At 41.9% G+C, this 24,209-nt stretch overlaps 1 protein-coding gene across 1 annotated transcript in view; it reads left to right on the top strand.

The window, feature by feature from the left end:
• The first annotated feature begins 6,856 nt into the window (after window positions 1–6,856).
• The window catches only part of LOC139321053 (digestive cysteine proteinase 2-like), a 57,337-nt gene continuing 39,984 nt past the window's right edge, over window positions 6,857–24,209 (top strand). Inside the window, exon 1 of the mRNA XM_070949663.1 lies at window positions 6,857–6,917. The gene's annotated coding sequence lies outside the window, so the exon portion shown is untranslated. The remainder of the gene's footprint in view (window positions 6,918–24,209) is intronic.

Raw genomic sequence — 24,209 nt, 5'->3', positions numbered from 1 at the left:
GATGCCCTGGTACAAAAGGTTGGCCTGGTCCTGTCTTTTTCCGAAGCAGGTAAATTTATCAAAATCTTACCTGTGTAGACCAGTGTTTCTCAACCTGGGCAGCTTTAAAATGTGTGGACTTCAATTCTCAGGATTCCTCGGTAAGCATGCTGGCTGGGGAATTCCAGGAGTTGAAGCCCACACAACTTAAAGCTGCCCAGATTGAGAAATACCAGGGTAAACTGAACCATTGCGTAGGTAATAGGAGTCTTCCTTAGACTGTTCTTCAGCAGCAATTCCCCCAAACAGCTTTCAGCTTCCTTTTGACAGTTGCCTCTAACTTGGCATCAGCAATGTAACTCATTCTAACTCATCTGTCTACCTTTTCTCAGATTCTGAAATTGAAAAATGTCAAAAAGCCTAAGCAGCTTTATAATATCATGACCCACACTGCATCTGCTTCCTTACTGCAACAGATGGTATCCCATTATTTTAAGGTAAAGTTAAAGATTCCCCTCACACATATGTGCTAGTCGTTCCCGACTCTAGGGGGCGATGCTCATCTCCGTTTCAAAGCTGAAGAGCCAGCACTGTCCGAAGACGTCTCCGTCGTCATGTGGCTGGCATGACTCAATGCCAAAGGCACACGGAACACTGTTACCTTCCCAACAAAGGTGGTCCCTATTTTTCTACTTGCATTTTTTACGTGCTTTCAAACTGCTAGGTTGGCGGAAGCTGGGACAAGTAATGGGAACTCACCCTGTTACACAGCACTAGGGATTTGAACCACTGAGCTGCCAACCTTTCAATCGACAAACTCAGCGTCTTAGCCACTGAGCCACCACATCCCTTATTTTTAAGCCTAGCCAAATATAAGAGGATCTGGTCATGTCAAGGTTCAATGCTGTATCACTTACTGTCCTTTTAAAGATCCTCTGTTAGGGAATGGAAGCCTGGAAACAGGCTTCTGAATCCTTGAAACACATATATCAAATTCTCATAAACACCCAGTGAGCGGGGAGTTTGTGGTTCAGCCTATCATGGCAATCCTTTTTAACAATAATTTTATTAAACATAATTTTAAAAAACAAATATAAACTAAACCAAGATGCAATCAATGTCTCTTAACTATAAACAAATCCTTAAAGCCTCTCTGTTCAGTTCTGATCAACAAAAATCTATTAAGAGTTACCAGAGAGAATAACATTTCTATTTTAGCCTTGGTCAAATAAACCAACTTTATATTTCTTCCTCTTAACTTTTAACAATCTCGAACATTTGGTACCTTCAAATAATGTCCTAGAACTTGATTTCATTTTGTTTTTCTGTGTCCCGTTTCACAAAATTCTTCAATGCTGTAGCAAGCCTCTTGTAAATCTAGTACAGGAAAATTACTCTTAATTAGTTATCTGTATCTCCCTTTTAATTCTTAAAACATCAGCTAGTTTCTTTTGGATGTTCATGGTGACATCTTTTTTCATGTCATTTGTAGCCTGTCATTTTAAAACCCCTTTTTAAAAAAATTGGGGGGGGGGAAATAAAATTTTGCTTGCATCCTAGGCTCTTCTCATTTACATCCCCACCCTTATTGAAAACGACAAAAGTTTTCTTGCCTCCAAATCAGCCATTTGGTTGCTGAATTTTGGCAATGCAATTCTGGGGGTAAGAGAGCCACATATGGCCCAGTACATTCCAGTCTATAAATCAGACCGGAAAGCAAAATACAAGATCTTTTAACATGTCCAGGCTACATGGTTATGTTCTCTCCATTTAGGTCAGTGTTTCTCAACCTTGGAAGCTTGAAGATGGATGGACTTCAACTCCCAGAATTCCCCAGCCAGCGCTGCTGGCTGGGGGATTCTGGGAGTTGGAGTCCACCCATCTTCAAGCCACCAAGGTTGAGAAACACTGGTTTAGGTTGTAGTGTGCTGTATGAAGCCAGGCACGCTAACAGATTTACTTTTTGTAAATTAGCCAGGGAGAACCCTGTGCGGTATTAAGATTAACTTTCAGCTGTCCACCCAGGTGGGCTCAGCATTGACATTGCTATGAAAGCTGTTAATTTTCTCAGAGTTGTCATTAATGCAAGATCACAGGAGACACGATGTGCTGAAGTTTCTAATTACATTTCTTCATCTTGGATATGCTGCTTGCATAGAGAGTCGATATTTTTAAGCATCTATACGACAAACTGGGAAGTCATTTGACATAATTAGATTCCTAGAACATTTAAAAAAAAAAAACAACCAACCAAGTGGGGGGCTGCAGAACAATCAATACGTAAGGAGTGTTGGGGGAGGCTAATTATTCCATGCGACAAAAGCAGCTACTAAAAAAAAAAGGGGGGGTTAGCTATAGCTGGTTTGCTTTCAGCCAGAAATTAGCTATTTCTGGTAGACAAAAAAAACCACCTGGGCTGTTTCTGTGTTGGCAAGCAATGCTTTCACGGCATCTACGTATGCGAAATGATGTCACCATGCAAGTTCCACCCTATCTCCTCCCACTTATGACTGTATGACTGTAATTTTGTTGCTGGTATCCTTAAGATTTATATTGACTGTTTCCCTATGACTATCATTAAGTGTTGTACCTTATGATTCTTGACGAATGTATCTTTTATGTACTCCGAGAGTGTATGCACCAAGACAAATTCCTTGTGTGTCCAATCACACTTGGCCAATAAAGAATTCTATTCTATTCTATTCTATTCTATTCTATTCTATTCTATTCTATTCTATTCTATTCTATTCTATTCTATTCTATTCTATTCTATTCTATTCTATATGTTGCTGGTATCCTTAAGATTTATATTGACTGTTTTCCTATGACTATCATTAAGTGTTGTACCTTATGATTCTTGACAAATGTATCTGTTCTTTTATGTACTCGGAGAGCGTATGCAGCAAGACAAATTCCTTGTGTATCCAATCACACTTGGCCAATAAAAAATTCTATTCTATTCTATTCTATCACAAAGGAAGGTGGGCTTGCAAAATGATGACACTCTGGAATGGGCTCACCATAACTTAGCTTGTTTTTTTTTCTTTATTCATAAACATTTTGAATACAGTCTATTGTCAAGGTATATCATTTACAAAAGAAAAACAAAGAGAGAACAGAAAGAAATATGTTACTATGTTTACTATTGTTACACATACTGGTAATAGTAATAATGTAACAGAATAGTTTTGGCTAAATTTCTCTTTATATTAGCTTATTTATAATTCTGTTAATTATATTGGCATATTTATAATTATAAACCATCTTTATATTTAATTCATACATAGCAATAATCGTTCTTCATCTAATTTCTCCCTCTTATCTCTAACCACTCATAAAAGCTATTCCATATTATGTAATATTCTGTGTCTTCTCTATCTTTTATTTTTAAAGTCAATCTGTCCATCTCTACACAGTCTGATATTTTCTGAATTACATCCTCATCTGATGGAGTTTTCCCATTTTTCCAATATTGTGCAAATACAATCCTTGCTGCTGTCAGTACATGCAAAACTAAATATATAGTCCCTTTATCATAACCCTCTGGCAGCATACCCAACAGAAATATTTCTGGTTTCAGATCTATATGTTGCTTGAATCATCTTTTCCAACCAAGTATGTACTTTCTTCCAATATTTTCTTGCTTTCATACAAGTCCACCACATATGATAATAAGTACCTAAGGTCCATTGGTGAGTTTCAAACATTTTTACTACCGGTTCTGTGGGTGTGGCATGGCTTGGTGGGTGTGGCTTGGTGGGCGTGGCAAGGGAAGGATACTGTAAAATCTCCATTCCCTTCCCAATCCAGGGGAAGGTTACTGCAAAATCCCCATTTCCTCCTGATCAGCTGGGACTCGGGAGGCAGAGAATAGATGGGGGCGGGGCCAGTCAGAATTTTTACTACCGGTTCTCCAAACTACTCAAAATTTCTGCTACCGGTTCTCCAGAACTGGTCAGAACCTGCTGAAACCCACCTCTGCTGGGATCTGATTACATTTCCAACATTTGGCAGACAACCATAATTTAGCTTGTTATGTGGAAGATACCCCCAGTTCCATCCCATCTTGCTGCAATAACATCTAGCATAGCTTTCTCAACTTGATGCTCTTAATGCTGGCCCCAGGTTGCTCAGACATCATGGCCCAGAAGAACATAAAATAATAGGGATGGAAGGGGACCTTGGAGGTCTTCTAATCCAACCCCCCTGCCCATGGCAGGACATACAGAATACAGAACAACAATTCAGAGTTTAGAATAAAGAGAAGCTTGATATCTTGCAGAGTATAAACAGCGGGTAAATTTGGATTATTTTTTATACAGGTAGTCCTTGATTTATGATTACGATTGAGACCAGAATTTCTTGTTGCTAAACAAGGTAGTTGTTAAGTAAGTCACACCCAATTTTACTGTCTTTTTTTTTTTTTGCCATGGCTGTTAAGCGAATCACTGCAGATATTAAGGGAATCATGGAGTCATTAAAAGAGTTTGACTGCGCTTGTTGGGAAGGTCACAAATGGAGATCACAGGACTCTGGGACTCTGCAATTGTCATAAATACATGCTACTTGCCAAGGGCCAGAATTTTGATCACATGACCATGGGGATGCTGTGATATGTGTAAGTGCGAGGACCAGTTGTAAGTCAAGGACAATCTGTATGCAAACTTATATGTGTAAACATGGAAAGCAGTGGTGAAATCCAAATTTTTACTACCGGTTATGTGGGCATGGCTTGGTGGGCATGGCAGGGGAAGGATACTGTAAAATCTCCATTCCCACCCCATTCTGGGGCCAGCCAGAGGTGGTATTTGCCAGTTCTCCGAACTACTCAAAATTTCCGCTACTGGTTCTCCAGAACCTGTCAAAACCTGCTAGATTTCACCCCTAATGGAAAGACTCGGAAGTACCCACAATGGAGGAATGGTTTTTGAAGATGGCAGAACTAGCAGAGATGGCAAAATTTGTTTGTTTGATTAGAGAAAAATCAACTTTTTTCAGTGACTTAGAAATCCTTCATGAATATTTTGCTGAAAACAGAGGGAAACAAATATGTAATTTGTGTTTTGGAAAAGGGTAGAAAGGGTAGCTTATGGAAAGAAAGAAATTACGATGTAACCTTAACAAGGAAAGGTAAAATATAAATGCATTTATAACCGCTGTCAAAAAGATCAGAAGCTGCTTCTTTATAATATGTTTCCTTTTTTATTCATAATTCTTCCTTCCTTTGCTTCTTTTCTAATATTTATATTTTTTAAAAAAATCTTGTTAAAAATATCAATGAAAATTATATTTTTAAAAAAACGGTGCGTTTTTCTTCTGCTCGCCCACTGTGGCTTTTAATGTCCTGTGATAACATTTTCAGATTACGCACTTAGCTATTTTGAGACGTGTGTTTCAGTTTCTGCTGTTCTCCCATTTTCCTACTGTAACATGAGCAGAAGGTGCTCCTTAGGAAGTCACAATCCATTAATATTGTAGACACGTCTTTCTGATAATTAAGAACGGGGATGTCACTAAGAATTTGTCCAGGAGTCTTCCTGGAGCACCATTTGAGGTCTGATTAGTTTTCACTGGAGGCTTTTAAGAAGAGATTGTCTGGAATAATATAGGACAGTGATGGTGAACCTTTTCGGCACTGAGTGCCCAAATCTGAATACGTGTACGTGTGCGTGCTGGAACACCAGAAACCTAAGACCATCTGACCGGTGCACATGCACATGCTGCCCACCTAATCTTTGGGTTTCCGGTGTACTCATGAGCACCAGCCAGTTGGTTTTCACACCCGCCTGTTGTGGTCCACCAGCAGCCTGCAGAGCTGGCAGTGGGTCGGACAGCGATGAGGCTGAGGAAGAACATGGGCCAGTCCTGGAGGCTGGGGAAGGCCCGGATGAGGGCTCTGCGTTGAAGGCAGAGAGGGGGCCAGGGCAGTGGTGGGTTGCCCCCGGTTCGTACTGGTTCTATAGATCCAGTAGTAATCAAAACACTTCTGCGCATGTGCAGAAGCTTCTGCACTTGCTCAGAAGATTGCGTGTGCGGTCCCATTGCGAACTGGTAGTAAAGGTAAGTAGAACTCACGCTTGGGCCAGGGCCATCGGGGACTGATGTGCGGACTTCGGAGCCTCCAGAGGCTGACAGTAGAGAGGCAGAGGAACAGGAGGAGCCTGTTCCTAGTGCACGTATGAGAAGAGCTGCCAGAAGGCAGGAGCAGCTAAAGCAGAGAGGACGGCTCGGGAGTAGGGCCAAGAGATGATTGGCCCCTCCCATAAGGCTTAAAAGATCAGCAATGGCTCTTGGCCTCTTTGCCAGAAAACAACTGTTGAGAGATTTGCTTCGTGTTTGTATGTATTTCTTTCTTGTCAGCGTCTTCTGTTTCTGAAGTGTTGCCAAGAAAAGCCTTTGGCAGTTTGCTTAATCTCCCAAGGTCAGAGATAAACTGAAGAATGGTGTTTTGAGGACTTTGCTTCCATTTAATTTGGAATATGCTGAGAATGAGTTAGTTCTCAGGTGTTTTAATAAAATCTGTTTGTTTTTTGGAACTGTTTTGCATTTAATATTAACTACATGGGCCTGGGTCACAACAACGCCGGAGCGCCAGAAACCTGAAGACCAGCTGACTGGTGCTCATGCTGGTCTTCAGGTTTCCAGCGCTCCAGCGTGCGCAAAGACCAGCTGGCTGGTGCACATGTGCATGCCGGAAACCAGACGAGCAGTTGGCGACGGCGTGCATGCCTACAGAGAGGGCTCTGCATGCCACCTCTGGCACACGAGCCATAGGTTCACCATCACGGGTATAGGATCTCTTCCCTGTGCAATGGTTCGATTTAGAAGACTTCTAACTCTGTTATTCTGTGGGGTGTTTTTTTTTCAGATTCTCTGCATTTCATTTCATTGGTTTTCCATGGAACATGGGTGGAAATTGTGATACTGCTGATACTAAGGTATGTATCTCTCAGCTTTGGTAATTTGATCGTAGAGCAATATTTCTCAACCTTGGCAACTTTAAGGCGTATGGATTTCAACTGGTTGGGAGTCCTTGTTTATAAAAGTCTCTTTTATAAATCCAATATAGTAAAGTTATCTAAATCGCTCTTTCGGTTTGTTATTTGTACGTCTCTTTTTATTATTAAGACATCAGCCAGTTTCATTTTTATATCCAGTGTAGCATCTTTTTGTGTATTGTTCTTGGAGCTTGTCATTTTAAAATCTACTTTCTAACCAGTCTTGTCTGCCAAAACTTGTTCCTCTGCCATATCTTCTTTTAAGCATAGTCCATCTACAGAAGCAGACATTCTTAAAATAAACTTCTAGGTCCATTATTCAAAAAGATCCCTCAGTATGTCCAACGTTAAAAGTATTTTGCTCCAGTTTGAATTTAACACTTAGTTCCTTTTGATTCCCTCTAGTGTTCAATCTTCAAAGTTTCAACTATACATTTTTTAAAAGATAATTCAAAATAAAAGGATTTTCCCACATGAATTATTCTTATTATTAATTCAAAAATCTTATTTCAAATCCATCTCGACCCTTTGTCCATTTGTAACTTTTCAGAATCAAAGTTCTAATCACCCCTTCGCTGTTTATTCCAAAAGGAAAAATAATAAGTCCTTAAACTTGTCCTTTAAAACTTATTTTACTAAGAAGAGAAGGAAACTCACTGAGTGCTATTAAACCAAAGAATCCTGGTAGCCGAAAAGGGTTAATAAACATTAGGGTTTAAGTAAAAAAAAAAAACATTTTTGAAAATGATCAGAAAAGGAAATATGTTAACCCAATCTTTAAAGATCCTCATCTGTCTTGCTGATTCCTTGTGAGAAGCAACTGTCTGGAGCAGGGATCTCCAACCTTGGCAACTTTAAGACTTGTGGACTTCAACTCCCAGAATTCCCCAGCCAGCAAAGCAAAGCTGGCTGAAGAATTCTGTGAGTTGAAGTCCACAAGTCTTAAAGTTGCTAAGGTTGGAGACCCTTGGTCTGGAGCACTTGTGGGAGATCTCAAGTCTTCTCCTCCATCTGGAGAGGAATTGTTAAGGAGCTTTTCTACTAACCAGATCTCTGCAGACACCCCTGGATTTCTATATACACAGGAAGAAGATTTCCATGCCCAAATAGCAGGTTAGAATTTCCAGGTTTAATAAACGGGGTAGGAATTTGCAAACTTTTTAGATAGATAGATAGATAGATAGATAGATAGATAGATAGATAGATAGATAGATAGATAGAAAAGAGAGAGAGAAATAGATAGATGATAGATAGATAGATAGATGATAGATAGATAGATAGATAGATAGATGATAGATAATTGCTAGATAGATGATAGACAGACAGACAGACAAACTTGCCCACTGATGAAAAACATGCAAAGTCCAGTTTAGCTTTTAGCAGCTTAGCTCAATCTGAAAAAAAAAAATAGTTTAAAGGGGACCGACTTTGGTTGATTTTCTTTTTTTTCCCCAACCGCCAAAAGTTTTTCTATTTTGTAAATACCATTCACCAAAACTGACACATCAAAATAATTTTAAAAGATGCAATTCTAGAGTTGGCAGGCGAACAGTTGGCTGTGATGTTGATCTATATTGCTTTTCCCCCAAATGTATAGAACGGGGTTTGTTTGTTTGTTTTTTAAATCAGATTCCAGATTATTTAGCAAGCTCGGAACTAAGAGCGTGGAGAAATTGTTTCCATTATTCATATCTGTTGCCTCTCAGAAGGAGAAGCCTCTCGGAACTGTGTACAAGCAATAGAAGCAATGTTAAATCAAAATATAATGAAATATTACTTAAAAACAAGATAACATCTTGCATCCTCCCTGCAAGGCAATTGGTGTTAACGGTCTTGCATGCAGCAGGGAGAATAAATTACAAATGAAACCAGTTTGGGGTGCTGTCTTCCTTCCCTTTTATTTTTTTGATTTATTCCTACGGGGCAATTGAAATTAATGGCTTGTGTGAAGATACCCAGTTCAACAGGCTTCTCAGGTTTTTATCTGCTTTTCTCCCAAATATTAGTTCAGGGAAGTTTCTGGAATATTTGGATGTCGTTGCATACAGGTTTCATCCAGCACAATTGCTATTTAAATGTATGATTAAACCACACTGGATGTGCTTCCAGAACACACAAAGTCCCCAAGCAAAATCAGATTTTGGTTTATGATGATGTGTGAACCTACACTGAGGTTTTTCTTGTCTGAATCGCAAGCTAACCAGTTTTGGCCTACAATGATGTGGAATTGGCTAGTTTAGTTTATGATTCAGTGTATTACAGTCAACCATAAAGGAACCTCTGGACCGGACCTATTTGATTGCGGTTGACAATTGTGTGAATCAGGAAAAACTGGGATACTCAATTAAAACATGGTCCAGTTGTCCATGATTAAGCAACATTGAAATATTGACATAAAATTATAAGAAGTTCTTTAGGACATTGAATCGATAGTCAGTATAGCTATCAAAATTACATCATCTTTTATTAATGGCTTTCACTGAGAGCGTATGCACCAAGACAAATTCCTTGTGTGTCCAATCACACTTGCCAATAAAATTTCTATTCTATTCTATTCTATTCTATTCTATTCTATTCTATTCTATTCTATTCTATTCTATTCTATTCTATTCTATTCTATTCTCTGCCTGAACTTATCCAGGGAAGGAGAAACCATTACTCCTTGTCCTCAAGTTTCAGAAGGTCTCCCTGGCCACAAAGTCTAAAAGGCAGCAGGATTCATCTCAACTTTGGACCCTGGAATTCTCAGGGTTGTTGTTTGTTTTATTACCCCAATTCAGACAGTGACGGCTAGGGTAGGGTTGACTTTGCCAAATATGGATAACTAGAAACCTAGGAATCTCATGCATACAACATGCAAAACTTGATTAATCTTCGTGTCTTTTTGGTGACTTTAAGGTGAAAAACCAGTGGTGAAATCCAAATTTTTTCACTACCGGTTCTGTGGACATGGCTTGGTGGGCGTGGCAGGGGAAGGATACTGCAAAATCTTCATTCCCACCCCACTCCAGGGGAAAGATATTGCAAAATCTCCATTTCCATCCCACTCCAGGGGAAGGATATTGCAAAATCTCCATTCCCTCCCCACACCAGGGGAAGGATACTGCAAAATCTCCATTTCCATCCCACTCCAGGGGAAGGATATTGCAAAATCTCCATTCCCTCCCCACTCCAGGGGAAGGATACTGCAAAATCTCCATTTCCATCCCACTCCAGGGGAAGGATATTGCAAAATCTCCATTCCCACCCCACCCCAGGGGAAGGATACTGCAAAATCTCCATTCCCTCCCCACTCCAGGGGAAGGATACTGCAAAATCTCCATTTCCATCCCACTCCAGGGGAAGGATATTGCAAAATCTCCATTCCCACCCCACCCCAGGGGAAGGATACTGCAAAATCTCCATTCCCTCCCCACTCCAGGGGAAGGATACTGCAAAATCTCCATTCCCTCCCCACTCCAGGAGAAGGATCCTGCAAAATCTCCATTCCCATCCCACTCCAGGGGAAGGATATTGCAAAATCTCCATTCCCACCCCACTCTGGGGCCAGCCAGAGGTGGTATTTCCCGGTTCTCCGAACTCCTCAAAATTTCCGCTACCGGTTCTCCAGAACCTGCTGGATTTCACCCCTGGTGAAAACCCAGCCTGTTTGGTTAATCTGGAGCTCAATATATTATCTGAATTCAGAAAGTAGGTTCATTCAATAGAGCCACATTGGCGCAGTGGTTAGAGTGCAGTACAGCAGGCTACTTCTGCCAGTCTGCCAGCAGTTTGGCAGATCGAATCTCACCAGGCTCAAGATTGACTCAGCCTTCCATCCTTCCGAGGTCAGTAACATGAGGACCCAGATTGTTGGGGGCGATAGGCTGACTCTGTAAACCGCTTAGAGTGGGCTGTAAAGCACTGTGAAGCGGTATATAAGTTTAAGTGCTATTGCTATTGCTAACCCAAGTATAAGATGTGAATCTAAGCCAATGCAAGATATGGTCATTTCTCCTAAATTCCGAGCAGACTCTTAACAATCAGCTTTTCTTCTTTCCACACCCTTCTTTGGCCAACCATCTCTTCCTGCCCCAAACAACTCCCACACTTTTGAAATCCAAGTTGAAACTCCACCCTGTTGGAGAGGTGGTGAGGCTCCTATTCGCCGGCTGCCTTCATTTAAAAGGGAAGGTGATCTATTTGCTAGGAAAGGTTGGGAAAGGAGAGAGTCACCATGGGGAGGCTGCTCTTGCTACTTCACTTATGTGCCTGGACTTTTGCTTTCGGTGAGTGTTTGTTTGAGGAAGGGTGATTTTTTTTTAAAAAAAAAAATATGAACAGTTTCTGTAGGCAAAACATATTTTGCTTTAATGCTGATGTTTGTGGGTGGAAAATTCAGTGCCTTTGCTTTGCTTGCTCTCTGCGTAGCTGGGTTCCTCTCCTTCAGCTGGGGAGGTGGGGTAGACAAGTTTCTACATCACTCTTCTAGATGTGAGAACTGCCATGGCTTTAATAGCCAAAAAGGGAACTATTGAAACACAAGAGAATATTCGCAGTTTGAGGGTGGAAACCACAAGCTTTGCAGAAGTATTTAGAATATTACAAGAAATGGCGAAGTGGTCTCTGAAAACGCCTCTTAAGAAGGTTGGAACTTCTTAAGTTCATATGATCTGTTTGAACTGCAAACGAGCCTAACCCTCGTCTAGTTACGTTGTGTGAATCAGACACTCTGTCCTGTCACAGGTCTGATACACACATACAGAGAAGTACAGTTCTCGGCTTTACTTGATTTTGAGAAATTACAGCAGCGGCAGGCAGGACGTATAGGATGATGTGCACAGAATCTCAAACTGTCCCAGATCACTTGGATGCTTACAAGCAAGATCCCATTGGTGGATGCTCCAGAGATCACAGAGTTGGCATAGTTTTGTCAGCCAATCCAGGTTCAAAAAGCACCGAGTTTTCACAGGAAAGAGCTCGGGGCATAACAGACAAGAAATCCCAGTAAACGGATTACTTGTCTGTAATGGATGGCTTGCCTGTGATGGTCATAAAAGAGACCCCCACCAAGGACAAGCAGTCACTGGTGGGAAACCTCTTGCTTAGCAAGGAGCCTGAAGATCTGTCCTTCACGCAGCCCTGAAAATCTTAGGACTGGAAGGAGCTTCTGGATCAAACCCCTCATATTCTGCTGCTTCCAGCTGGTCTATAACCTCTACTGCCCCAATCAGCCCAAGATGTCTCCCTACTGCTCTCTGGAGCAGGCTACTATTCCACAGCGTCCTCTGAAGTCATCACCTTCTCAGACACCTCAGAATCCGAGCTGGCCATGACAAACCCTGGGATTAAGTCACAGTTCAGGGCAGTGGTGAAATCCTAATTTTTTTATTACCGGTTCTGTGGGTGTGGCTTGGTGGGTGTAGTGTGGCTTGGTGGGTGTGGCTTGGTGAGCATGGCAGGGAAAGGATACTGCAAAATCTCCATTCCCACCCCACTCGGAGGCCAGCCAGAGGTGGTATTTGCTGGTTCTCCGAACTACTCAAAATTTCTGCTACCAATTCTCCAGAACCTGTCAGAACCTGCTGGATTTCACCCCTGGTTCAGGTTGTCTTGCACCAACATATCTTCATACAGTTTCTCTCATTGGGGGTGAGGGGAAGTGATGGAGAAACTGCTGAGATGGGGAAATATGTGCTGTAATCTTGGGTTATATAAACAACCGAGGTTAATGTCTAGATCAGTGTTCCTCATCCTTAGGAAGTTTTAAGATGTGTGGACTTCAAATCCCAGAATTCTTCAGCCAGAACATTGAAGTCCACACTTGTTAAAGTTCCCACGGTTGAGAAACACCGAATTAGATAACTCCACTGATTAAGGCACAGGAACAGAAGCTAATGAAACAGTGGCACTTCTACCTGTGGGCTTTCTTTCTTTGGACTCTGCTGCCACTCCTCAAAACACCCTCCAAAGGCCTTTTAAATGTTTCCTTGTGACTTCTTGGGATAATTCTAAATTGGCCGGTTGCTTAATGTTGATTTTGCTCTTAGCAACCCAGAGAACTCTTCTTCAGAATTTGGGTGGCTAAGAACTCGTAAATCAATAAATGCATTGATTATTCAGGTATAGCCTTTATAGATCAACTGTATGCTTCTGCACAGGTACGAAAATGTCCTGTGTCTGTATAATTTGCAGCTTTGTGCTGATCCAACACGCATGCTCCTGGCTTTGTGTACAGTACATGTAATAGATCAACTATGACATATACATAGTGCCTTAGAATTCAAATATAAATCTATAGTAGTAGTAGTTTTAAAGAAACTGTCATAGAGGAAGCTCTACATCTCATGATTGAATTCAGATCTCTCAAGATGTGACAGTTTCATTGTTAAAGATTCTTGAGTTGTGGGGACAATGGGTAGTACTAGTATTGTGTTGCCAGCTTCTTCCTAAAGATTAAACTGCGTTGCACAACAAGCTAAACTTCAAAACATGTAATATCTCCCAGCAGCAAGAGAAATAACTTAATATCTATTTTATTCCTACCTGCTGCAATTGATAATACAGGGAGTTCCAACTTAGCAGCTGCCTTGGCTAGCGACTACAGTTCCAGTACTGCTCAAAAAGTTAATTTTGCAATCTTCTCATTTATGATTGTCGCAGGTTTGTAAAGCAAAGGAAAGCCTAAGCACAGTCATGGTTTCACTTAGCAACTGCTTTGCTTAAACCAGTTGCTGACTCCAATTGTGGTCGTTAAATAAGGACTGCCCTAGTAGGACAGCTATGAAGCAAGCAGGACTTCCTTGGTTTTCAATGGTCTAAACCAGGGGTGTCAAACTCACGGCCTGTGGGCCAGATGCGCGCTGGCCACACCCATGCCCAGTTTAGCGAAGGGGGGGAAAGTTCTGATGCATCATGTGACACCACCATGACGACGTGGGTTTTGATACCCCGGTCTAAATTAACTGACCTAGTATAATGCATGAATCTAGAGTGTCAGTGTGCTTACTCTTGTGTAAGAGTAAGGAAAAACAAAAATAACCCTTAAAATAGGTATTTAACTAATATTCTTTATTCCAGCCCAACTAAGGATAATATCAGATTTAATTATCATAAATATCAGAAGCACCGTTCTTTGAGACCAGGAACTGATTTCTCTCCAGTCTTTTGCTAAGCTTGGGTTCAACTCAGGAATTTCTCTGAACCAGAAGAATTTTTAAGACTCTTCTTTTATCATTTGTTTTGTTACTTTGCTTTTAAAAAATAAAACATCCACTTATTAAAAATGAAAGCTGCCTAGCAAGAGAAATGTCTCCTATCTTCATTTAAAGGAGGATAGTTTGAAGATGGCATTCCTGGTTGATCTGTCATCTTTCAAGAATACTTTAACATTTTCATTTTTTTTTCCCCGGCTTAAAACAGTGTACAGCTGACCATGCTGGAATACCAGTTTCTCCAGATAAATCAGCACAAATGGACAAACATAATGAGAATTTTAGTTGTGGATTGTGTGTGTGCACGCATTTTAAAGCAGCCCCAATAGTCTTGCTGAGCAATCACCCAGACATCAACCAATATTTCTCTCTTAGTTACATTAAGAAGGTTCAAGCTATTTCCTGCTACTTGCCCCTCTTCAGATATATTGACCAACAATGGCAGATATGACAGGAGTTTTAATCAACCAGAGACCACCAAATTGGGAAAGGCAATTTTAAAGAATGTTAACCCAGAGCGTTTGCAGTGCACATGTTTACATAAGGCAGCAAATGCATTGGCTTCATTGATTAGATCCACCTATTGCATTAAGCCATGGTTTGCTTTTCTGTGACTAATTGAATAAACTCCAGTAGTTGGGTTCACCAACACACTAGGATAAAATCAAAGAAATCAAATTATTGTATTGTGTGACTTCAGGGATTGGCTTTCCTCTGTTTGGAATTTGTATAAATGCCCATTAATTTTTCAGCAGCTTTGGCAAAAAACAACAGTCAAGCATTTTTTTTTTTTGCCAACCGTGTGGTTTTTACCGGTATCTCCAATTTACTAAGGTGATCTCATTTATGGAGCTTTGGATACTATAATGATCAGCCAAAAGTTCATATTTTGTGTGTGGCTATTAAATAAGTTTGAATGAGCTAGGCAACTGTAGTGATTTGTTAACCATAGTTTATGGCTTAATGCATTTGCAGAGCCAATTGCAAAACTGTAGTTTATTTAATAAACCATGGTTAGCAAGTCTCGCCTGGATTTGATTTGGGGATCCAGGGGCATAATTGTCCCATTAACCAGCTACCTTAGTACTAACCAAAAACTAAAAACTACTCCATTTTGTGCTAATGCAAACTCTGAACTTGGCTGTTGTCCAATGTGGCAATTTAATGTTGGAAGAAATCTCCTTCTGGGTTCAGCTCCAAGTGGGGAGAAAGACACTGGAAACATGGTGGCTGCTTTGGAAAGATGGTTTTAATGGTGGACAGGATCACATGCCTTGATGATGTTGGGTGAAGAAAAAAAGGCTGAGATGCTGAGACTGCCCTGGTTTTATGCCCTCTCTGGGCCCCACCTTAGAGCTTCCTGTTCCTGTGTAAGAAATGTATTCTGATTGGTGGTCAGACTTCCCAGGAGTTGGGGGCAGTGATGGGTTGCTACCAGTTCGCCCCGGTTCAGGCAAACCGGTAGTAGCAGCGATGGGAGGCTCCGCCCACCCGCTGGGATGTCATCAAATACGCTCTGCGCATGCGCAGAAGTGGCACACGCACGAACCAGTAGCAAAGGTAAGTGAAGCCCAGCACTGGGCAGGGCTCTTAGCTAACTTTGTAGGCTGTCTGTCTCCCAGGTGCCATGTGGTGAGTTTCTGTTGCTAGATGGATCCTATTATGTCCTGGAGGCATGTCATTTGTGTTGCGGATGAGCTGGCTCAGGCCTTAATGGCCCATTGACAGAGGGGGAGGGGCTGAGTTTCTGCCTCCCTTTTAGGGGAAATATTCCGCCCTTTTAATATTTCCTTTTTCTAGGAGAGGGGTGGGTGCTAACTTCCCACATTAGCTTTAAACCTGACCAGCTTGGCTGGGATGCAGTCACTGTTGTTCACAGTTAGCTCCTGATAAACATTTCCCCTAAAACCGACGCCCACAGAGCCATAGGCGGCAAAGCATTGTGCAACCGTTGCATAAATAAAACAAGCCTCTGTTTCCCTTTTATTTTCTTTTAATGCGTGGAGCCCTTCCTAGTGACATCCTCCATCAAAATTTGCTTAATTATTGGGTTATTAGCAAGCATGTGCTCAATTAAGCAAGGCAAATTTAAGGTGTAGCGAATGGCAGCAGCACATTAGCATAATCAGTCCCCACACTCTATATTAAACGGCTGTTGCTTAGGATGGCTGTATAATGCTGCTAATACCTAGAATTTGACACTTTCTGGTGCTTTATGGCAGAGATTTTTTGTTGTTGTTGTTGTAGCAGCCCCAATGTTAGAATGCAGTTTAGCTCCGTTTTACTAAGTTATGGGGAGGGGGGACCTCTGCTGTTAAAAACCCGGTATAGCAACCGTCTTTGATAAACCCACATGGGTTAAAAGATAAAAGCCACGTTCAAGTTGAGTTTGACTTCCAAGTGATTTTCTGAGCCAGACTGTACGGTTTCCCGTGGCAACGGAATAAAAGGGACTTGACACTGGCTTCTTTTCTATTTTGATTTTTTCCCCCCCAACTTTCCAATCAAATCTACAGCTCTGGAATTTCTTGATCGTCTCCCATTCTGGTCTTCAACCAACATACTTTTTGAACTGTTGTTGGTGTTTGCTCACTTGGCTGTAACGCTGCTATGTAAGCTTGCCAGAAGAGAGCTTGTTTTCAAAGAAAAGGAGATGGAACTTGTCCATTTGTGAGTTGGAAAAGGTGCTCCCAGACTTCTTTGGATTTTTCTTGGTACCGTAAACCAGTGTTTCTCAACTTTGGCAGCTTCCAGATGGGTGGACGCCAACTCCCAGAATTCCCCAGCCAGCATACTGGCTAGGGAATGCTGGGAATTGGAGTCTGCCAGTAGTGGGATTCAAATCCCGGCGCTACTGGTTTGCTATTGGGAGTGTGTGGGTGCTCGCTTTGCGAGGGTGTGACGCTTCTGCACATGCACAGAAGGTTCTGCACATGTGCAAAGCGTTTTTGCTGATGTCTGGGTGGGTGGGCGGAGCCTCCCGCCGCCGCCGCTACCAGTTCGCCCGAATTGGGACGAACCGGTAGCAGCCCACGCCTGGAATCCACTCATCTGAAAGCTGCCAAGATTGAGAAAAATTGCCATAGACCCGTGATGGCAAACCTATGGCACACGTGCCACATGTGGCACATGGAGCCGTATTAGTGGGCACGTGAGCTCAGCTCCACCAGCTGATTTTCGGGCCTTCCAGGTCCACCGGAAGTTGGCAAACGGGCCATTTCCAGTCTCCGGAGGGCTTCCGGAGGGATGGGGAAGGCCGTTTTTGCCCTCCACAGGGTCCTAGAAAGGCTCTGGAGCCCGGGGAGGGCAAAAAATGGGCTTACTGGGCCCACCGTGCCATTGTGTGCCAAATACGGGGGGAGACCGGGGGTGGGCACGCGCACTCCCCCGACTTTTGGCACGTTATGGCAAAAAGGTTAGCCATCACTGCCATAGACCAACACGGCATTCTTTCTCTGAATGAAAGCGGAATAACAGAAAGTACTTTCTGCCAAAACCTGTTCCATAGATATGCACAGAATTTCTGACGGTTTTTGGCCACCAGGTTCGCCTTTAAATACAAAGATGAGCAGCCCTTTCCAACCAATTATAAAAAAAAACTCACATTGCCGGCTTATGGTGGCCATTGAAGTATTTAATTTAAATGCTTGAAAATGCTGATACCCTTTCAGCTGATTGCAGACTTAGCTGGAACTCTAAAAACAGCCTTTCTTGTTCCTATTTTGGCTTGACAGACTGGTCCAGCCAGAGTAACCCTGCGTGCCAGTCTGGTTCTTTCATGTTAATTGAATTATCAACCACAAACCGCAACTCTTGCAGTCGTTCATCCAGTTTTGCTGGGAGCTACAAGCAAGAGTCTGTGGGAGGACAAAGACATGTGCCAATCAATCCTGGACAATTGCGCAATTTTTTCCCCCCTTGCCATTCCGAGGTTGTGTGGGCATCTGTACACAATAGATTTAAGCTACTGAGCCATCTCCAAGGCATTGCGGAAACTGAAATTCAGGAAGCGCCAAGAAATGCTAAAGAGGTTTGTTTTTACAGAGCTACAATTCCAGAGATTCCAATTCCAAAGCATCAGAGAAGACCTGTTGAAATTCTAATCCTTAGAGCCACTTACAGCAGGGATGTCAAACTCAATTTCATTGAGGGCCACATCAGGGTTGTGTTTGACCTGGGGTGGCCAGGGGGCGTGGCTGGGGTGGCCATGGCCAGCTCAACATCACTCATGTCGGGCGCATGTGGAAGCCTGAGCACTCTGCCAGTGAAAACAGGGCCCTGAGCTCCATTTTTGGCTGCAGCGGCCTCCTGCAACCTTCTGCCAACTCCTCCCAAGCTCTGTTTTTGCTGGCAGAGGGTTGTAGGAAGCCGTCGCAGCCAAAAACAGAGCTATGGAGCCCATTTTCGCTGGCAGAGGCACTGTGGGCCGGTCCTTCGCTGTTTCTAGGGCGGCCACATGGGCCAGATCTATGCACCCCGTGGGCCAGATCCGGGCCCCGGGCCTTGAGTTTGACACCCCCGACTTACAGTTTTGAGAGAAAAAAACAACAATGGAAATAATGTTCTGTTCTACCTGCTGTTTTCAACTCAGACCTTCCTCTTCTTCTTTGATTGTTCTGTTCTATACTGGCCTTGAACTGAAATGGACTTTGAGAACAAACACTGACATGAATGGAATAAGTCATCGTGCTGATGGACCCAGATGTTTTGCATGGTTATTCCTAGAATTTGGCTCTCCCAACACATCTGTAGAGCACAAACCTGTGAGAAGTTTACATTTTTAATTGATTAGTAGGAACTTGTCCTAATATGGTTGGCTATACTGTAAAGACCACTTTTTTTTTCAAGTTGCCTTTAAGAAGGTGACAGATGTGTATGGTCTTGAGTCCTTAAGGGGCAGAGGAGATAAATTTGTATTTTTTTAATCTGTTTTGTGGAATTCTGGAACATGTCAGTCATCCTGCCACCTTTTAACAGTTGGGGCTGGGATAGTTATAGAATAGAATATAATTTTTTATTGGCCAAGTGTGATTGGACACACAAGGAATTTGTCTTGGTGCATATGCTCTCAGTGTACATAAAAGAAAAGACATGTTCATCAAGAATCAGATACGTTCACCAAGAATCAATCCTTGATATGTAAAGTCCATGAGCTTGGAAGGAACATAGATTGGGAGCAGCAGATCTCTTCCATTCTATCACTGATGTTTTGCCCATTCTCAAATAATTTTGGAATCTGATATTATTAGGGACTCAACTGGTCCATTTCATAATGACCTCCATTCCATTCTCAACCATTTCTGTGCTTACTATAAATAATAGGTAGCTCCGCCTAGTTATCTATTATTTGAAAGAACAATTATAAATAATCGTAATATAATAATTATAATAACTAAATGAAAAAATAAATATAATAAGGGATGTGATAACTCAGGGGTTAAAGAGGCTGAGCTTGTTAGGTGGTGAGCTGACAGCCTGGGTTCGAGGTCTGAGCACTGCACGATGGAGTGAGCTCTCATCACTTGTTCCAGCTCCTGCCCACCTAGCAGTTTGAAAGCATGCAAATGCAAGTAGATTAATAGGTACCACTTAGGTGGGAAGGTAACAGAATTCCATGCACCTTTGATGCTGGCCACATGAGCATAAAAATTGTCTTCGGACAACACTGGCTTCCTTGGCCAAAAATGTAGATGAACCCTGTGCCCTAGAGCCACACACAACTAGAAAGGAGAAACCTCCTAACAAGTTGCATAAATAAAATTAATAGTCCATAATTATGAAATACAATGTATTTAGCATTGTTAAGACCATCATCACACAGTTGGGTTAAATGTTGATCCATTTAAAGCTGAATATTTGTAATGTGGTTTAGACTAGAGTAGACTAGGAAATTGGGGGCGGGGGGGGAAACCTCCTGGAGAAAGAGCACTGGCAAACCACTTTGCATTGCTGCCAATGAAACAACATACGTATTTATCAGGGAAGACCAACTGCCTAATAGTAATCCAGAATGGATATCATTATTATTTAAAGTACATGGCTGGCTTCTCTTCAGTGCCTAAGCTAAGTGCTGGTACTTAATCACTAATTCCTTTGAAGCTTGGAATCTATATATTACTAATAATAATAATACGAACTAGAGCATACAAAACATTTGCTAGACCAATTCTTGAATACAGCTCATCTATCTGGAACTTGCACTGCATATCGGACATAAATACAATCGAGAGAGTCCAGAGATATTTTACTAGAAGAGTCCTCCATTCCTCTAACCGCAATAAAATACCTTATGCCACCAGACTCCAAATTTTGGGCTTAGACATCTTAGAACTACGCTGACTTCAGTCTGACCTAAGCGTAGTACATAAAATTATCTGCTACAATGTCCTTCCTGTCAATGACTACTTCAGCTTTAACCACAACAATATACGAGCAAATAATAGATACAAACTCAAGGTAAACCGTTCCAAACTCAATTGCAGAAAATATGACTTCAGCAACAGAGTGGTCAATGCCTGGAATGCACTACCTGACTCTATATTTCTTCCCCAAACCCCCAAAACTTTAACCTTAGACTGTCTACTGTAGATCTCACCCCATTCCCAAGAGGTCTCTAAGGGGCATGCATAAGCGCACCTACATGCCTACCATCCCTGTCCTAATATTCCTTTTTACTTACTCTTTTCATGTATTCAAATTATATTTATACTTTTACCCGTTATCTTATATATGTTTGACAAATAAACTTATGATTATGAAATAAACTTATGATTATGATTATATTTTAAATATATTTTTTCCAGATCAACCCACCCATTTAGTAACATTTCTGCAGCGGGGTGTGATTGTGTGTGTGTGTGTGTGTGTGTGTGTGTGTGGTAAACATCTATGGATACCTTGTAGTTGGAAATAGATAGCACTTAGACTTATACACCGCTCCATATTGCTTTGTAAAACGCTCTCTGAGCGTTTTACAAATCTCACCGTATTGCGTCCAACAATCTGGGTCCTCATTTTGCCGACCTTGGAAGGATGGAAGGGTGAATCAATCTCGAGCCGTCTCGGGATCGAACTCCAGACTCTGGGCAGAATTTGCCTGCAATACTGCATTCTAACCACTGTGCCAACAAGGCTCCATACCAGTTGAAAAGGGGATTTTTTTTTTTTTTAGTTATGGTGCTCTTTTTATGGTGCTCCCTAAATTCGATTTCCTAAGCTGGTGCTAAGTAAACCTCAAACTGTTGGTTTCTGTTGGATACTTATTTCTGAGAGATTATTTATTCTCTTTTAAATTTGTTTTAAATTTAGTATGGCCCGAACAGTAGTGGGATTCAGCTGGTTGGGGCCAGTTCGGGCGAGCCAGTTGTTAAATTGCTGTCTGGCCCCGCCCCTCCCCTCCCCTCCCCACTAACCCTAACCTCTCCTCCCATTCCCTCCCCGTCCCTTCCAGGAGTCCCCACGCACCCCGATTTGGCTCCCAGGGAACTGCAGGGAGGCCTACTAGCCCAAAATGGGGCATGGGGGTGTGTGGTGCAGCCTTCCCACAACCTGTTTTTGCTCCCAGGAGGTTGCAGGGAAGCCTCCTAGGCACAAAATGGGATGTGGGGGTGTGTGCCCCCCGTGGCCCATTTTTGCTCCCAGAGGGGTGCAGAAGGCCAAGTGCTTCCTGTCACACCCCCTGGCCATGCCCACCATGGCCACACCCACCCAGCCGGTCATTAGGGCAGAGAACCGGTTGTTAAATTATTTGAATCCCACCACTGGGCCTGAGTTTACACTGTCCTAATTGTTAAGACTGAATGCTATTATAAAACCTCTTATATAAGATGAGCAAATGTGTACTTATTAACATTGGGTGAGATCTTTGCGCAGACGGAGCCAGCATAAGAAAAATAAAGGTTGTGACACTTGGTTGCACAGCTAGAGAATTAAAATAAATGCAGGTGAAAAGGAACAGCTGACCTGATCTGGCTGGTTCACTGCTAGCTCAATTATTTTTCTAGAAGGAAGATCTTTTTCGGTCCTGCTCTACGGTTTTGGCAAGTGTGTATGGTGATAGGGGGAAGAGTAAAAGGAGAGGTTATAGAGAAATGTAGGAGTCTGTGAGAAAGATAATTGCCTACAGATAATGGCCCCTTGCAAAACAGTTGCTGGGTGTGATACCTATTTTTTTATTTTTTTTTTAAATTGTCAGCGAAGAATCTTTTGATCTTCATAGAGCTGGAACAATATAACAAAGCAAAGGGAAAGGGGGAATTAAAAGTCAAATGGGGTGGATATATGTGTTTTTACACGTGTGAGAGCAAAACACCCTGGCGAATTTATGTTGCTCTGTGGTAGAACAAGATTTTCTTTTTCTTTCTTCTTAATGTTGTACATTTGAGAATGGCTCGTGAAAGACAATAGTCAGCTAAATGAGATAACATTGCACAATTTTTGGCAAGGTGGCTGAGGAAGTTTTTCTGAACAAAAAAGAATAACAGAATAACACAGTTGGAAGGGACCTTGGAGTTCTTCTAGTCCAGGGATCAGCAACCTGTAGCTCTGGAGCCTCATGTGGCTCTTTCACCCCTCTGCTGCGGCTCCCTGTCACACAAAATATGCGTCACAACCGCCAATGTGCGACACCCACCGGCATGCAATTTATTGAGCTTTTCAACCCCCAGTAGGCTAACCATGGATAAATCCAAGAAAAGAAAAGTTTCAGAAGAAAGCAGAACGTTTAATTCAACTACATATGCTAGTTTTGTGGCCGCTCAAGAAATAGTCAGGCACGGGAAGGGTTTTGTGGCTTTCTTTTCTGTGGGAAACGGGTCCAAATGGCTCTTGAGTGGTTAAGGTTGCAGACCCCTGTTCTAGTCCAACCCACTTCTTGCTCAAGCAAGAAACCCTACTCTGTTTCAGACAAATTGATGCCCGGTCTATTGAAGCACCCACAATTTCTGAAGGCAAGCCGTTCCACTGATTAATGCTCTAACGGTCAGGAAATTTCTCCTTATTTCTAAGTTGGTTCTCTCCTTGATTAGTTTCCATCCATCGCTTCTTGCCTTGCCTTCAGGTGCTTTGGAAAATAGTTTGACCCCCCTCTTCTTTGTGGCAGTCCCTTAGCTGTTGGAACACGGCTATCACATTTTAATTCCTCTTGTTCCTGTTAATATCTTAGATAATTTCTCTTGTCTTATTTTTAAAAATTCCATAGCAAAGAGGTCCAAGGTGTTCCATTGAATACTCAGCAAAATTCCCTGGAGGTTGCACAAAGAAGGGGGTGTGTGCTCTGTCCCAGTATTTCAGTCCATCGTGGTTGCCATAGCATCGGTTTAATTCCTTAAGTCTAACTGTGAGAGCATCATTGTTTGTTAAGAGCAAAAAAAAAAAAAATCACTAACCAGAGATGAATGTAGACTAACAGCTGGAAATGAAATAGATTGAAGTATTAGGGAACAAGATTAGTGACAGTCCATAATTGCACAAATATTGTCAAGCTTTTTAACATGCTTAGCGGAAATGAATAAACTTACATGCAAGAACCTGGGAGCTTCTGATAAGTAATGAATTTTGGAAAAACCAAGAAGCCATTATGAAAGAACTCTTAACAACTGCTGAATAACCAATTCAGTCTATGGAGATGCTCAGTCATCCAGGTCATGGTTGTCCCAAAAGGTACTTTTTTCAAGAGGCAACTGGACTTTCTGGTTTATCTTTGAAGACGTTTTGCTTCTCATCCAAGAAGCTTCTCATCCCTAGAGTTGAAGAAGCTTCTTGGATGAGAAGCAAAACGTCTTCAAAGAAAAAACAAAAAGTCCAGTTGCCTCTTGAAAAAAGCACCTTTGGGGAAATTCGTGTTCTGCTTATAATAATTTATTTTTCTCCCCAATCTTTATAAAGGGGTGGAAGCAATTTCCTTTTAGTTATACTAGAAGGTTGCCATCTGTTCCTTGTTTTAGTAAATGCCTAATGTTGCCTCAGATTGTTCATATTCGACAAGGTAAAAACTTCCAATTCCACACTGAATAAACCTGAGGCCAGACTTTATGGGTGA

Source organism: Pituophis catenifer, unplaced genomic scaffold, assembly GCF_029215685.1.
Source record: "Pituophis catenifer annectens isolate HBS135680 unplaced genomic scaffold, rPitCat1.0.hap2 SCAF_9, whole genome shotgun sequence".
Classification (NCBI taxonomy): Eukaryota; Metazoa; Chordata; class Lepidosauria; order Squamata; family Colubridae; genus Pituophis; species Pituophis catenifer.
The sequence above is the reverse complement of the archived record's forward strand: the minus strand, read 5'-3'. Positions and strand labels throughout refer to the sequence as shown.